Consider the following 16015-nt stretch of genomic DNA (forward strand, 5'->3'; position numbering starts at 1 on the left):
TGCAAATAAATAAAATATTTAGTGACTTACCACTTAAACGTCCATGAAATGGCAAGAAGCCGAACATCCAAACTACACTTGAGAACGGATTTTGAAATATTTGCATAAAATAAATATACTTCGAATACCGTAGTTTATTTTGCGCTTTTAATACTGGTTAAGTATTATTAATGTTTACAAAAAATAATACACATATTTTCATTGAATTTGAAGCGACCATGTTTTTTTTCTTCTCGATAGTAAGAAATTTTACTTAACTCAGTTTTGTTTCTTTTTGCGTGAAATTTTCCCCATATAGGATTTTTTTATGCTACTGATTTTTATGTAAATCTCAGCCCGATGATAAAATTAACTGGTTCACAAAAACATAGGCGATGCTGATGGGGAAGAAATTTTCTCATGAAATTTTGGGCAGTGGATAGGACTGGTTCCCACCCAGAATCGTAATGAATTTGGAAGCCACGGTAGGTAGCAAAATAGACTTCCGCGAACCAGCTATAACGGATGGGAGAATCATCTTGATAACCACACGATACCCCGTATTGGTTGGATGATCATTCACCTCTGCTGAAGCATGCGGACGTGAGGCCAGCAGTCGGCTGGTCTACCTTGGCCCTCTATGTGCTTATTATTATTATTATTATTATTATTATTATTATTATTATTATTATCATTAGTGTTATTATATTTAATTAGTTTATTTTACAACGCTTGATCAATTTTTATGGTTATCTACCGTCTGAGTAAGATGAAGGCGATGATAACGGCAGCGAAATGAGTCCAGGATCCAGCGCAATAAGTTACCCGCATTAGCTCTTAATGGGTTGAGGGAAAACCACGGAAGAAACCACAATGAGGTAACTTGTCCCAACCAGGATTTGAACCCAAGCCCGCTCGTTTCACAGTCGGACATGCTAACCGTGACTTTACCGCGTGGATTGTTGTTCTTATTATTATTATTATTATTATTGTTATTATTATTATCATCATCATCATCATTACAACTATTATTACTATTATTATTACTGTCCACACCTGTGGAGTAACGGTTAGCGCATCTGGCCGCGAAAGTAGGTGGCCCGGGTTCGATTCCCGGTCGGGGCAAGTTACCTGGTTGAGGTTTTTTCCGCTGTTTTCCCTCAACCCAATATGAGCAAATGCTGGTAACTTTCGCTGCTGGATCCCGGACACATTTTACCGGAATTATCTCCTTCATTTCATTCAGACGTTAAATAATCAAAGATGTTGATAAAGCGTCGTAAAATAACCTACTAAAATAAAAAATAATAATTATTATTGAAGAAGCGTTAACTTTTTATATATGATCAAAGTCAGAGTCTTTAGCAAACCATTAATGTTAATGGACGTTCTTATAACTTCATACTAGCACTTGCGGGACAATTAAATGTTTAAAAATTCATGGTTTATTTAACGACGCTCGCAACTGTAGAGGTTCTATAAGCGTCGCCGGTGTGCCGGAATTTTGTCTCGCAGGAGTTCTTTTACATGCCAGTAAATCTACTGACACTTAAATGGCATCGACCTTAGCCGGGTTCGGACTCGCTACCTCGAGCACAGAAGGCCAGTGCTATACCAACTGCGCTACCAAGGGCGACAATTAAGTGTTACACCTTCAATAATTCGTTCTTGCAAACCATTATTGCATTCATCTGTTTTCACTTGTGAAGTTCTGTAGGGTAGCTATAGTATATTATGGAATAAATAAGTAAAAGCATGTGTTATCTGTTTCTCGTTATGCGTTAGATGACCTTAACATTACTTCCAGTTTCCTGTTCCGCGTTAGATAGGCTTTCTTTCATTAACTGACACTGAAAAAAAAAAAAACAATTACCTATATGCTGATGACACAACACCTCATCTTTAGAAGGAGTTTAATGTGTTAACATCACCAGACCCAGATAGTTGTTACGTTGTTCGTGATTAGCTACTACCGACATCCGAGATGCACACTTCCTGCTCTACATTAACAAACGATAAGACAGTTTCGAAATGTGATTTATGGCGTAAGGTTTCCTTCTCATTGGAAGAACATTAGGATTAATAGTGTAAACAATTGATTCATCGATGTGCCACCTAAAAGGCGGAAAATGTAGAAAGAAAAATAGTTACATGAGATTTATGAAATCCCTTGGATTGTGTTAAATATCTTTATTATTGGCATCCTAATTTTTAGGTTAAGGCTATATGATATAGAGGTATTCCTTCTCTGTATTATAACGTCTTTGGAAGCTCGGCGAATAAGAGAGTAGCGGATGAAGTCGCGGAAGTAATGACACGTGGAGACTCTTCTATTAACGACTTACAGAAAGAAACAATTCATTTCTTTATCAATTTTTCTCAACTCTCCTGTTTTGTTGAGTTACTTGTTCTCTTAGAATTGCCGCTAGTAACAAAATTCCATTTTGTCCAATATTCTTTTGAGAAGATTAACTCCATATGTAGATGAAATTATTGGGGATCATCAGTGTGGTTTTAGGCGTAATAGATCAACTATTGATCAGATATTTTGTATTCGACAGATATTGGAGAAAAAATGGGAGAATAAGGGTACAGTGCACCACTTATTCATAGATTTCAAAAAAGGCATATGACTCGGTTAAGAGAGAAGTTTTATAGGATATTCTTATTGAATTTGGTATTCCCAAGAAACTAGTTCGATTAATTAAAATTAAAATGTGTCACATTGAAACGTACAGCAATCCGTATAGGTCAGATTCTGTCAGATGCGTTTCCAATTCACTGAGGGCTAAAGCAAGGAGATGCACTATCACCTTTACTTTTTAACTCTGCTCTAGAGTATGCCATTAGGAAAGTCCAGAATAACAGAGAGGGTTTGGAATTGAACGGGTTACATCAGCTGATTTTCTATGCGGATGACGTGAATACGTTAAGAGAAAATCCACAGACGATTAGGGAAAACACAGGAATTTTACTTGAAGCAAGTAAAGAGATAGGTTTGGAAGTAAATCCCGAAAAGACAAAGTATATGATTATGTCTCGTGACCAGAATATTGTACGAAATGGAAATATAAAAATTGGAAATTTATCTTTTGGAGAGGTGGAAAAATTCAAATACCTGGGAGCAACAGTAACAAATATAAATGATACATGGGAGGAAATTAAACACAGAATGGAAATGCCTGTTATTATTGGGTTGAGAAGCTTTTATCATCCAGTCGGCTGTCAGAAAATCTGAAAGTTAGAATTTATAAAACAGTTATATTACCGGTTGTTCTGTAAGGTTGTGAAACTTGGACTCTCACTTTGAGAGAGGAACATAGGTTAAGGGTGTTTGAGAATAAGGTGCTTAGGAAAATATTTGGGGCTAAGAGGGATGAAGGTACAGGAGAATGGAGAAAGTTACACAACACAGAACTGCACGCATTGTATTCTTCACCTGACATAATTAGGAACATTAAATCCAGACGTTTGAGATGGGCAGAGTATGTAGCATGTATGGGTGAATCCAGAAATGCATACAGAGTGTTAGTTGGAAGACCGGAGGTAAAAAGACCTTTGGAGAGCCCAAGACGTAGATGGGAAGCACGGGTGTCGGATGTTGACATAGGAAAGGCTTGGGATCCGGGTACTGGGGCTTATCAACCTATTTGTCCGAGGACGGGACCTGGCTCTGTCAGGGCTGAAACAGGATGACCCACTTGTCAATATCGGATTCAAAAATGCCACTCATTTGGGCAATCATTGCATATTTATAATTGTATAACTTTTCATTCTAAAATGAATTTTAAAATGTTACATTTTTGTTCGGATCAAATATCTGCACCTTACAGGACAAAACTAAAATTATTTATATAATTTATTATCATAATGCACTGTTCTCTTACATTCACTGAGAGTATTGCGAATTAAATCAATAGTTTTCCCAAAACACACTATGAAATGTTTAATAATTTATAACAATTTTCATCTCGAAAAAGAAACAAAAACGAGCTAAATTGTAATAAGGGTACTGGATACGGTTGGTAACAGTATTTTTGCTTACAAATATGAATATAGCCTACAAATTATTTTTTTTCTCTGCTTCTATCAAACACAGACTAATGTCCTTTGCGCCGTGTGATAAACAAAATATGCTGGCCAAAGAAACAAATTATCTTCCATTGTTTTAAAGCAGGAATGACAGAAAGGAAAGGTATTGGAAAAATAATAATAATAAATTATTGCTCTAAATTCAGGAACCATTTACTCAGAAACTATTTAAGATAAAGGGCTGAAATTTTGTATGCTAATGTAAACCATATGATTCTTCAAAAGAAATGGACTCCTATTTTAAAATATTTAACTTAAGTAGTGAAAATGTGGAGAGACATGTCATATTTTTATATGACAAAATAAACGTATTAGTATTTGTCACAATGTCCTTATATAATTGAAAAAGTACTATTTTGATCCCACTCATTTTCTCAAATAATACGTTTTTGACATGGGGGAAAGTTTGAAAAGTGTGAGATTAGAACTTTTTGTAATAGGTGTTCTAACTGTTGATAATCGCTAATTCAATAAAGTTTCCTTTCTGCCATGCCTATATTAAAATAATGAAAGATAATTGCTTCCTATTGCCAGCTCACAATTCACCAGCATTTCTTTATCACACTGTGCAAAGGACAATTTTATTAGTCTGTGTTTGATAGAAACAGAGAGAAGTAATAATTTATATTTATTCATATTTATACGCTAAAAATTGTTACCAGCCCTACCCAATATCCTTTAAAACTTTTTGTTTGAAATATGTCAAAGAATAACACCATGAAATTCATGATATATATATATATATATATATATATATATATATATATACAGGGTGAACCAGAACTCTATCGACAACCTTTCACAGGTTGTTCAGGGATGTTGGCTGAGTGTTTTGATATAAAGAATCTGTAGTCTCCGGTGTCTTACTACTGACTAATGTATATATATATATATATATATATATATATATATATATATATATATATATCGGGTGCACAGTAAGCCAAAGCAAGCGTAAGTGCAAGGATGCTTTCCGTATATAGCCTTCTAAAAGCGAAAGCAAGCCAACCAAGAATAGAGACTACACGTGTTGAAAACAGTATTGAAATCATAAAGGTATGCCAATTTTGTACACTTCAAAATAAAGGGCGTAATAATTGAAGCTGTCTTGGGGCGACAGATTGCTAAACATACTTATTTACTTACTGGCTTTTAAGGAACCCGGGGGTTCATTGCCGCCCTCACATAAGCCCGCCACTGGTCCCTATCCTGAGCAAGATTAATCCAGTCTCTATCATCATATCCCACTTCCCTCAAATCCATTTTAATATTATCTTCCCATCTACGTCTCGGCCTCCCTAAAGGTCTTTTTCCCTCCGGCCTCCAAACTAACACTCTATATGCCCATACGTGCTACATACCCTGCCCATCTCAAACGTCTGGAGTTAATGTTCCTAATTATGTCAGGTGAAGAATACAATGCGTGCATTTCTGTGTTGTATAACTTTCTCCATTCTCCTGTAACTTCATCCCTCTTAGCCCCAAATATTTTCCTAAGCGCCTTATTCTCAAACACCCTTAACCTATGTTCCTCTCTCAAAGTGAGAGTCCAAGTTTCACAACCATAAAGAATAAACGGTAATATAACTGTTTTATAAATTCTAACTTCCAGATTTCTTGACAGCAGACTAGATGATAAAAGCTTCTCAACCGAATAATAACAGGCATTTCCAATATTTATTCTGTGTTTAATTTCCTCCCGAGTATCATTTATATTTGTTACTGTTGCTCCAAGATACTTGAACTTCTCCACCTCTTCAAAAGATAAATTTCCAATTTTTATATTTCCATTTCGTAAAATATTCTGGTCACGAGACATAATCATATACTTTGTCTTTTCGGGATTTACTTCCAAATCTATCTCTTTACTTGCTTCCAGTAAAATTCCCGTGTTTTCTCTAATTGTTTGTGGATTTTCTCCTAACATATTCACGTCATTGCTAAACATGGCCCTGGAATTCGCCAAATTTGATTGGAATGAAAATAGGTTTATGAACCTAACCCGGGATTTGATCCAATTAGAAATCTGGTCCAGTAACCTCTCTTTTGCTGGTTGTCGTATCTATCGCTTCCTGAAGGGAGCCTCACTTGTCACTCTGTTCACTTGGTTAGTAATCCACTCGATTTATCGCTCAGTGTCAAAGCATGGGAAAGAAGACGTACGTCAAAGGGTGACGTCAGAGAGTATCTTTGCGGTAAAAGTGACGGAAGCTCCGCATTATCACCTATGACTGAGTGAAATGAAATCCGACCGAGTGTAATCAGTCGCAGTTAACCTACATCGTAATCTTCACTGACTCATCCTTCGGAGCCCTCACAATATGAAATTTGAAAGTGAAATTTAGAGCATTCGACGATATACTAAGCCAGTCATACTGTGCGTAGTGACCGCATGCTGAAATCTAGGTGTGAGGTATGATTCACGCATTATTTCCCCTCGATCGACACCGAAGAACTCATTTCAACAACTCGAACAGACTATTTTCCTATAAAATAAATATTTTATGGAGATTTAGAAACGGCCTTCCAGGTCACACTTTCTTATAAATCTGAAGATTAAATTTAAACTGCAATTCACACAGTGTATCAGTTTGTTATTCATACAAGGACAAATCTATTATAAAACAGAATTTCTAAATAAATTATTGCAAATATTAAATTGTATTTTTGTAATTTTAATATAGAGACAAGGCATGTTTAAACATCCAAAAAGCATTTCATAACTAAAATCTTTTATTTATAGCCTAACAAAATAAGTATTTTAACCCAAAATATACTTTCTTATTCATATAGTCCAGATCAGCTTACTTAATACTCTAAGGTTGAAACCTAACCATTTTCCCACTATTACTAAATATGCTAGTGCAGGTATGCTCATTCTCTGACTCCCGATTACGTTCTGGTATCACAACCTTCGAATGTAGAGCGTGCTGTTCCTCGTTCGAAGCTCGACGGATGGCTGCAGAAGGCAGTTCAAGTACTTAGTAAACGCACGAACAGTGCGGGACAATGACACAGTCAAAACCACCTGTAAGCAAACGATTATTCCGTACAGTGTGGGAGGAAGACTATTTTTGTTGTACGTTCGGTGAAAACGGAAAGTATAATCTATGGCGAATCCTCGGCCTCATCTCGCTATCACCAATCTCATCGACGCTAAATAACCTAGTAGTTGATATAGCGTTGTTAAATAACCAACTAAAGTGAAGAAAACGGAAAGTGACTACTATATTGTAAGGTATTGTCAGGAATACTACTGAGCAACATAAAACTACATTATAGGCTCTCTGCTACCCAGAACATGCCGAAGTGACAGAGAAGCTGTTTTCTGTAATATAGCCTATTTTCATATATCAACATTATTATTATTATTATTATTATTATTATTATTATTATTGGACTTATTATTATTATTATTATTACTATTAGACCTATTATTATTATTATTATTATTATTATTATTATTATTATTATTAGACCTATTATTATTATCATTATTATTATTATTATTATTATTATTATTATTATTATTATTATTATTGTTGTGGTGAATTTATTCCAGCAAAAAATAGATATTTTGATAAAATAATTTTTCAGAGGTGCAACGTGCACTACAGCTTCAAGAATGAAAGCACTCCATGAAAGGCCAAACATTGAAGGGAGTCGAACAATTCAGAGTATGTTTTGGAGCAAGTTAACCTATGTAGTATGTTGGGAGTTAGCTCAGGCAGTAAAACCCTTCACGGATGGTGAACTTGTAAAGAGATGTATGGTGCCTGAACAAAATATAGTTAATTATGTCTCTGTACTGCAACAGTTCAAATGTGAATTCACGGAACATAGATTTAGTGATTTTAGACGTATGCAACGTGATATTAATCTTTTTGTTAATCTTTTTACAATAAACTTAGCACAATCCGTGAGAGTGCAGTTCCAGGACGAGTTAATTGATCGACAAAGTAACGTAGAATTCAGAACTAAATGCAGAGAATATGACTTGACAAATTTAAAAAATGAACAAAACTAAATATTACAAGATGGTTTATTCGTTGCCACTATGTTAGCTACCTTCGCCTCGACATATGTGTGCGAACAATTATTTTCGAGAATGAAGGTTACTAAATCCAAACAGAGGTCCCGATTAATAGATGAGCATCTTTAGCGCATTGCAGTAAATTCGTTGGAAATAGATTCCCAATTACTTGCAGAAAAGAATGCAGATGCTGAATAGACCGCAAAGTAGACTATATGGTGGAATATGAAAATGATATTATCTATGATATTATTAGTCTATATCATAACTAAGGGATATTAAATATAATAAATAATGTAATAACTGAATATTGCAGTGTATACTCTTTCCTTTTTCAAATTCAGTTTATTATCCGTATTTGTAAGAGTGTAAGAACTATGTCACGGGCGGTGCTGCAAAGTAGTTGCGGAGCCCAGTCCGTACGCTGTGTGTGTTATGCAGTGCAGCATCATCCGTGTAATCGGCGCTTTTACAATTTTGAGCATACCTATGCTAATGGATTATAGTGATTTTCTAGCACTCAGGTTGAATTTTCTTTTACCAACTTCGTTTCGAATTTTGGATACTGACAAATACTACAACTGGCAGTTATTTTATAACTGTTATGTTGACATCAATGATTTCGGTTTACAGTAAAGAAAACTGATGAAAATGCTAGTAAGTAAATAGCCTACAGGTTTAGGTTAGATGTCAGGAATCGTAAACTCTTTAGTGAAAGCAATAAATTTCATGTTACCTGACAAAATAAATTGTATTATTAAATCAAACTAATCCTAATTACCAACATAATATGCGAGAAGTCCAGGAGGAAAATATATTTCATAAATAAATTATTGATCCATTTAGGAAACACTTTGCAACATAAAGATGAGATGTGGTAAATAAGTAAGACGTTGTTATTGTTAACACTATATTATTATTATTATTATTATTATTATTATTATTATTATTTCAGTACGTAGCATTGTGATTTTACCCTCTTTGAAGATATCTGGTATTAGTTGGCAACAGTGAAGAGACTGCCAAATTAGCCTTTAAGGAACTATTCTTATGTGATCCTCACTATACACTTGAGTAAGTAGTAGCCATGTTTGCATTTCTTACGTGGCACAAACAGTCGTGAAACAGACCGGGCACATTTTGTTTCGTTTGTTTACCCCGTCAGGTAGTGCTCTTCAAGATGAGTATGTTATGTTAGGTTATGTTAGGTTAGGTTAGGTTAGGTTAGGTTAGGTTAGGTAACGGTGGCTACGGGAGGATTAGGACGCCCTTTTGTACGTCGGCCATACTGAGGCCTATTGTGCACTCCGAATATTATGGGTTCAATGAGAATAAGGGTGTAGCAGCCCACCGGTCTCATGTGCCCCTCATCCGCTCACCTAATGGGGGCCTCCTACCCTCCCCCGCTCTAAGTTCATACCGCCAAGGTGACCAAGCAGCACAGGATCCATTCCAACGGCCCTTCCATGGTGTCGAAGCGCCCTTGGATGTGTATTTAAGGAATGAATCCTGGCAGAGATATTGAGGAATCAAGTGAGTAAATGTAGCTCAGTTCGACTTGAAGACAGCAATTGTCAATGTTAGCCCTAAAGGGATATTCTTTAAGAAAAATAGGGCAACTTGTAAACAAAGTCACGCAACGGTGCAGTATATTGCCAATGAATTTAAATATAAACTTTCAGTGGAGAATATACCAAGAAAACCTAAACGAATGAAGTTAAGTGAAAAAGAGGAACGAGCCATTTTTACCAACAGACGAAATAAAAATTACTGGAATACATTGTAAGACAATTTATGATAGACACAAACGGAACAACTGCATACTAATCAACACAAATCATGCCATACGCCGATATGTTGTCAGAATTTCCCGGTCTCTAGCATCAATGAAGGACGCTTATAAATAAATTAAATATATAGCTAACTAAATGTAAATAAAACAAAAATAATGATACAATCTGAAAATATAAACACTGAAAGGAACACAATATAAATGGTTTAAGATTTCGCATACCTGGTATCTAAAATTCACAAACATGAAGAGGATTGCCATGAAATTAAAAGAGAATAAATTTAGCTAATAAAATCTACTTTTCAAGCATCCAATATTTAAATCTAAAAACGTACACCGGGCTACCAAAACAAAAACAATATAAAAAACCATATTTAGACCTATGCTATGCTATAGGTGTAAGAGCTGGACATAACAAGAAAGAATAACTTTTTGAAAGAAAGATTACAAGGCAAATTTTGGGACCAATAAAAGAAAACGAGATACTGAGATTTATTTATTTATTTATTTATTTATTTATTTATTTATTTATTTATTTATTTATTTATTTATTTATCTATCTATTTATTTATTTATTTAAATCCACCACCAACAGAAGCAGGCTTCCAATTACAGATGGCTTACACAGATACATACACAAAATACATAATAAGAAAAAAAAACGAAACAAACAACACAAACGGGGTAATAGATGCTAGAATATAATATTGCAGTTAATATAGTGCCAAATGTCAATATAATGATGCAAAATTACTTTAAAACTAGAGTAAAAACATTATAATACACTTCTTCATAATTTAAATATCTAAGGAAATAAAATTATTTTTAATATTGTATGAAATTTTTCAACTGTTAAACTGAAATCTAATTGGGAATCACAGTTTAAAGACAGAGAGTTGTAAGTATTACACATAACAAACAATGGAGAGATATAACAATGAGTTTACAAACTTTACAAAGAATCAGCTCTTTCTGTAGTAACTAAATTAAACAGACTAGAATGAACCGGACGCATCAACAAAATGGAAAATGAACGTATTTCAAAGAAAGTGCTATACAGTACACTTGGCGGCAAGAGGCGTGTAGACAAAGAAGAAACAGGTGGATTTACGTAGTCGAGGAGGATACAAAGAAGATTCTTGGCATAAGGAATTAGTAAAAGATAATGCAAAATAGAGAACAATGGAGAGGCTAAGAGGCTTGATAAAGGACATCGGACTGTAAGATCGTAGAGGAAGAAGAAGAAGAAGAAGAAGAAGAAGGAGGAGGAGGAGAAGGAGGAGGAGGAGAAGGAGGAGGTAAACTTCGTGCCTCGTGGTTTTCTACGCTCCATTCTCACTGCATGCAATGCAATTTGAGGTGATAGCTATTTCAAAATTCTCCAAATTTTCTTTAGTGGAACGGCGAACTGCGGACCGAGACAAGTGGCCAAAAGAGTTGGAGCCCACACATTCAGTTTTTCTACATCCCAAACTCCTTTGTAAGGACATCTTTTCGCGTACCATTTACAGTAAATGTCTCGCCTCTCATTTCCCTCACTGACATTGGTGATAACTATTAAGTTATTCCCATTTTCGGATTTTCGCCTTTAAAATTATCTTAAATTCCTTCAACGGAACGGTGAAAAACGAAGTGAGACAAGTGGCTAATAGACTTATTATATTTCATGTTCTTAATTCCCGGATAAAATAAATGGTAATTGTTTAGAAGAAATCGTTGTACAAACATAGATATTACAGATACTAAGTCCAATACCACTTTTATTGTATGAGAGATGCTGCAAATGTGTATTTCTCCAGTCCTGGAAGATAGCTCTTGTAAAGGATCCACGTTCCCCTTTCACTACCTTTCCTGATGTAGCTCCGAAAAATTTGACACATCTACGACACGGTACAAATATCCATAACCTCACACCACGTTGATTATAGTGGCCACTGTTTCATGAAATGCTAGTTCGTTATCCCTTCCGGTTTTATTTGTTGAAGTCCTTATTATGTTCCACATAATTATAATTTACTAAATTTCGAGTTTACAATATAGGCTATTCCATAAAATATGGCTCAAAATAAAAATAATCGACATTAAAGAACATGCAATTTAACTGAGAAACATATCAACCAGTAATGTGTACATGTTGTAAAAACTGTCCATTGCTAACAAGACGAAAATCTTGGTTATCGGAATAAAAATAAAGAAGGTAAGCTTGCGAATTCTAAATGAGGCAGTAGAACAATTTAACAGTTTCAAACTGGAGTGTACTATAATCAATAACAAGAACTGTAAGTAAAAACGTGCACTGCTATCAGGAAGTCAAAAGAAGGATAGCAATCACACAGGAAGCCTTTAATTGAAAAAGGAGCTTCTTCTGCAGACTGTGAAAGAGACTATTGAAGTGCTTTTTGTAGAGCAGAAACGTGGACATAGAAGAGAAACGACTAGAAGCATCTGAAGTGTTGATATGGAGAGGAATGGAGAGTGTGAAATGGACAGACAGAATAAGAAATAAAGTCGTGCTAGAAAGAGTGGGTGAAGAAAGAATAATTCTGAAACTGATCAGCAAGAGAAAGATAAATTGACTGGGACAGTGGCTGAGAAGAAACTGTTTATTAAAGGATGTACTGGAAGGAATGGTGAAGTGGAGAAAAGTTCGCGTCACAAGAATTTATCAGATGATAGAAACAATAAGCTAGATGGATTCTATGCGGAGACTAAGAGGAATGCGGAAAAGATGGACATTGGAGAATCCTGGGTTTGCAGCGAAAGACCTGTCATTGAGCAGAAAACTATGAATGAATGAGTGTCTTACACAAGTTTCGTAACGGTGCTGAAGATAATTTAAAATGCCTATATTGTAAAGAAAATATTTTTATACACATTTTCAAGAGTACAAGCACAACATAGACGCCATTAATTTAAATTACGTGCTTGTAGACGCTGACTAGCCTCTATGTCTATACTTTAAAAAGAACACCGAAATCAAGGATCATTTTCTGGACTGCCGTTCGCATCACATTTTAATCCCTAGGATATCTATTTCCGGCTATTCTTAGAAGAATGTAATTCTGTTTCAAATACCACATCTATGTTGGAATTAGCTTTTGGGTAATCCAACTTGTTCTGAAACTTCAACTTGAACTTGAACTAGACACGGTAGAATACCCAAAAGCCTAATTCCAATCACAGTCATAGTGAAAGCCTAAAATCTCATATAACCATATCCACGTGTGCATTGTCTGTAGCTGTTTTCTCCCTTCCTACTTATTTCTTTGTGTTAACACAAAAGTGAGTCAGTTCGCCTGAATTTACTAACAAAGAATAATATTGTATAACTTTAAACACAAGAATGACCGAAATCCTATGATGTGAATTTGTCTAAGTCCACTTTGGACATCGTCTCGTTCACACGACTAAGGGAAAGGTTGTTTATTTTACACATACTGTAATTTAGCCCTTGAATAACTTATTATCTTTGTTTCAGATTAGTTACAACACTTGATCTATAAGCAAAACAAAAGTCAATAAACAAACAGCCAACCAATCAAAACAAAGGAAAATTAGAACAGAATCGTTCGTAAGAAATTTGTTCACGCGAAAACCTAAGCTGTCAAAGTACCAATCAATCAATATCTTCCGAAGGAGACTTCGCGTATAGCAGTCGGTCATTTCTTTGTCTTTGCAAGAAGGTACGATTTCATGGAATTTTTATGGAACTGCTAGTGATAAAGTTCTCATACTGTACTCCTTTCATAACGGCTTCGTCATCTCCACGAATTGCGTATGGGCGAAAATAATGTTATTAATAATTAATTTTACAGAATATTGTGCACCATTTTGACTATGTGTACTTCACAGCTTTCTTCAGCAACAATTGAAGTAACAATTAACAAAACCGGTAATAATGTTTCCTCGTTCAGCTGCTAATGGAACGTAGTCAAACTTCGAGGTTGAATCCGGATCTCTTAATCCACAATCAAATGCTCTACCATTGAGCTATGCTCTTTAACCCCAAAGCAATATTCAACATTCATATATGGGCAGACAATACTGTATAACGTATGGAACTTCAAAAATACATTTAGCACATTTATTTATTTGTTTGTTTTGTAATAAATAAATAAACCACCCAGGGTTAAACCGTGAAATTTTCGATATGCAGTCGAACGCTCTACCACCGAGCTACACTCTTCGGTATAAATCATTGTTGAACATTCTTATGTATAGGCGAATGAAACTGTATACTGTAGGCAAGTTCAAAATAAATTTAGCAATAAACATACCAGGGACCTTTCGATCTGCAATCGAATGTTCTACCACTGCGCTATACTCCCTCTGATAATGCGTGGTTGAATATTCTTATGTATACGCGAATGAAGCTGTATACTGTAGGCAACTTCAAAATACACCAAGCAATAAATATACCAGGGAGCACCCGGGTTTGAACCGAGGACCTCTCGATCTGCAGTCGAATGCTCTACCACTGAACTATACTCCCTCTTGCAAACCGTGGTTGAATATTCTTATATATAGGCGAATGAAACTTTATAAACCTACTGTAGGCAAGTTCAAAATACACATAGCAATAAACATACCAGGGAGCACTCGGGTTTGAACTGGGGACCCCTCGATCTGCAGTCGAACGCTCTAACACTGAGATATACTCCCTTTTGCAATCTGTGGTTGAATATTCTTATGTATAAGCGAATGAAACTGTATAAACCTACTGTAGGCAACTTCAAAATACACCTAGCAATAAATATACCAGGGAGCACCCGGGTTTGAACCGGGGTTACTCTTGATCTGCAGTCGAACGCTCTACCACTGAGCTATACTACCTCTTGGACTCTGTGGTTGAATATTCTTATGTATAAGCGAATGAAACTGTATAAACCTACTGTGGCAACTTCAAAATACACCTAGCAATAAATATACCAGAGAGCACCCTGGTTTGAACCGAGGACCTCTCGATCTGCGGTCGAATGCTCTACCACTGAGCTATACTCCCTCTTGCAATCAGTCGTTGAATATTCTTATATATAGGCGAATGAAGCTGTATAAACCTACTGTACCAACTTCAAAATACACCTAGTAATAAATATACCAGGGAGCACCCGGGTTTGAACCGAAGACCTCTCGATCTGAAGTCGAATGCTCTACCACTGAGCTATAATCCCTCTTACAATCTGCCGTTGAATATTCTTATATATAGGCGAATGAAACTTTATAAACCTACTGTACCAACTTCAAAATACACCTAGCAATAAATATACCAGGGAGCACCCGGGTTAGAACCGGGGACCTCTCGATCTGCAGTCGAATGCTCTACCACTGAGCTATACTCCCTCTTGCAATCCGTGGTTGAATATTCTTATGTATAGGCGAATGAAACTGTATAAACCTACTGTAGGCAACTTCAAAATACATCTAGCAATAAATATACCAGAGAGCACCCGGGTTTGAACCGAGGACCTCTCGATCTGCAGTCGAATGCTCTACCACTGAGCTATACTCCCTCTTGCAATCCGTCGTTGAATATTCTTATATATAGGCGAATGAAACTGTATAAACCTACTGTAGGCAATTTCAAAATACACCTATCAATAAACATACCAGGGAGCACCCGGGTTTGAACCGGGGACCTCTCGATCTGCAGTCGAATGCTCTACCACTGAGCTATACTCCCTTTTGCAATCCGTGGTTGAATATTCTTATGTATAAGCGAATGAAACTGTATAAACCTACTGTAGGCAACTTCAAAATACACATAGCAATAAATATACCAGGGAGTACCCGGGTTTGAACCGGGGACTTCTCGACCTGCAGTCGAATACTCTACCACTGAGCTATACTCCCTCTTGCAATTCGTGGTTGAATATTCTTATGTATAAGAGAATGAAACTGTATAGACCTACTGTAGGCAACTTCAAAATACACATAGCAATACATATACCAGGGAGCACCCGGGTTTGAACCGGGGACCTCTCGATCTGCACTCGGATGTTCTACCACTGAGCTATACTCCCTCTTGCAGTCTGTCGTTGAATAATCTTATGTGTAGGCGAATAAAACTGTATACTGTAGGCAACTTCAAAATACACCTAGTAATAAATATATCAGGGAGC

At 36.0% G+C, this 16015-nt stretch overlaps 7 non-coding genes across 7 annotated transcripts; all 7 read right to left on the minus strand.

The window, feature by feature from the left end:
* Positions 1-14316: 14316 nt before the first annotated feature.
* TRNAC-GCA (transfer RNA cysteine (anticodon GCA)) lies at positions 14317-14388 on the minus strand. The gene has a single exon. It is a non-coding gene; the product is annotated as a tRNA-Cys (tRNA).
* Positions 14389-14656: 268 nt separating this feature from the next.
* On the minus strand, positions 14657-14729 carry TRNAC-GCA (transfer RNA cysteine (anticodon GCA)). The gene has a single exon. It is a non-coding gene; the product is annotated as a tRNA-Cys (tRNA).
* Positions 14730-14826: 97 nt separating this feature from the next.
* Positions 14827-14898, minus strand: TRNAC-GCA (transfer RNA cysteine (anticodon GCA)). The gene has a single exon. It is a non-coding gene; the product is annotated as a tRNA-Cys (tRNA).
* Positions 14899-15164: 266 nt separating this feature from the next.
* Positions 15165-15236, minus strand: TRNAC-GCA (transfer RNA cysteine (anticodon GCA)). The gene has a single exon. It is a non-coding gene; the product is annotated as a tRNA-Cys (tRNA).
* A 98-nt stretch (positions 15237-15334) lies between these two features.
* Positions 15335-15406, minus strand: TRNAC-GCA (transfer RNA cysteine (anticodon GCA)). Its single transcript has one exon. It is a non-coding gene; the product is annotated as a tRNA-Cys (tRNA).
* A 98-nt stretch (positions 15407-15504) lies between these two features.
* TRNAC-GCA (transfer RNA cysteine (anticodon GCA)) lies at positions 15505-15576 on the minus strand. The gene has a single exon. It is a non-coding gene; the product is annotated as a tRNA-Cys (tRNA).
* Positions 15577-15674: 98 nt separating this feature from the next.
* On the minus strand, positions 15675-15746 carry TRNAC-GCA (transfer RNA cysteine (anticodon GCA)). Its single transcript has one exon. It is a non-coding gene; the product is annotated as a tRNA-Cys (tRNA).
* Between the last annotated feature and the right edge of the window lie 269 nt (positions 15747-16015).

Source organism: Periplaneta americana, chromosome 4 (assembly GCF_040183065.1).
Source record: "Periplaneta americana isolate PAMFEO1 chromosome 4, P.americana_PAMFEO1_priV1, whole genome shotgun sequence".
In the NCBI taxonomy this organism is placed as follows: Eukaryota; Metazoa; Arthropoda; class Insecta; order Blattodea; family Blattidae; genus Periplaneta; species Periplaneta americana.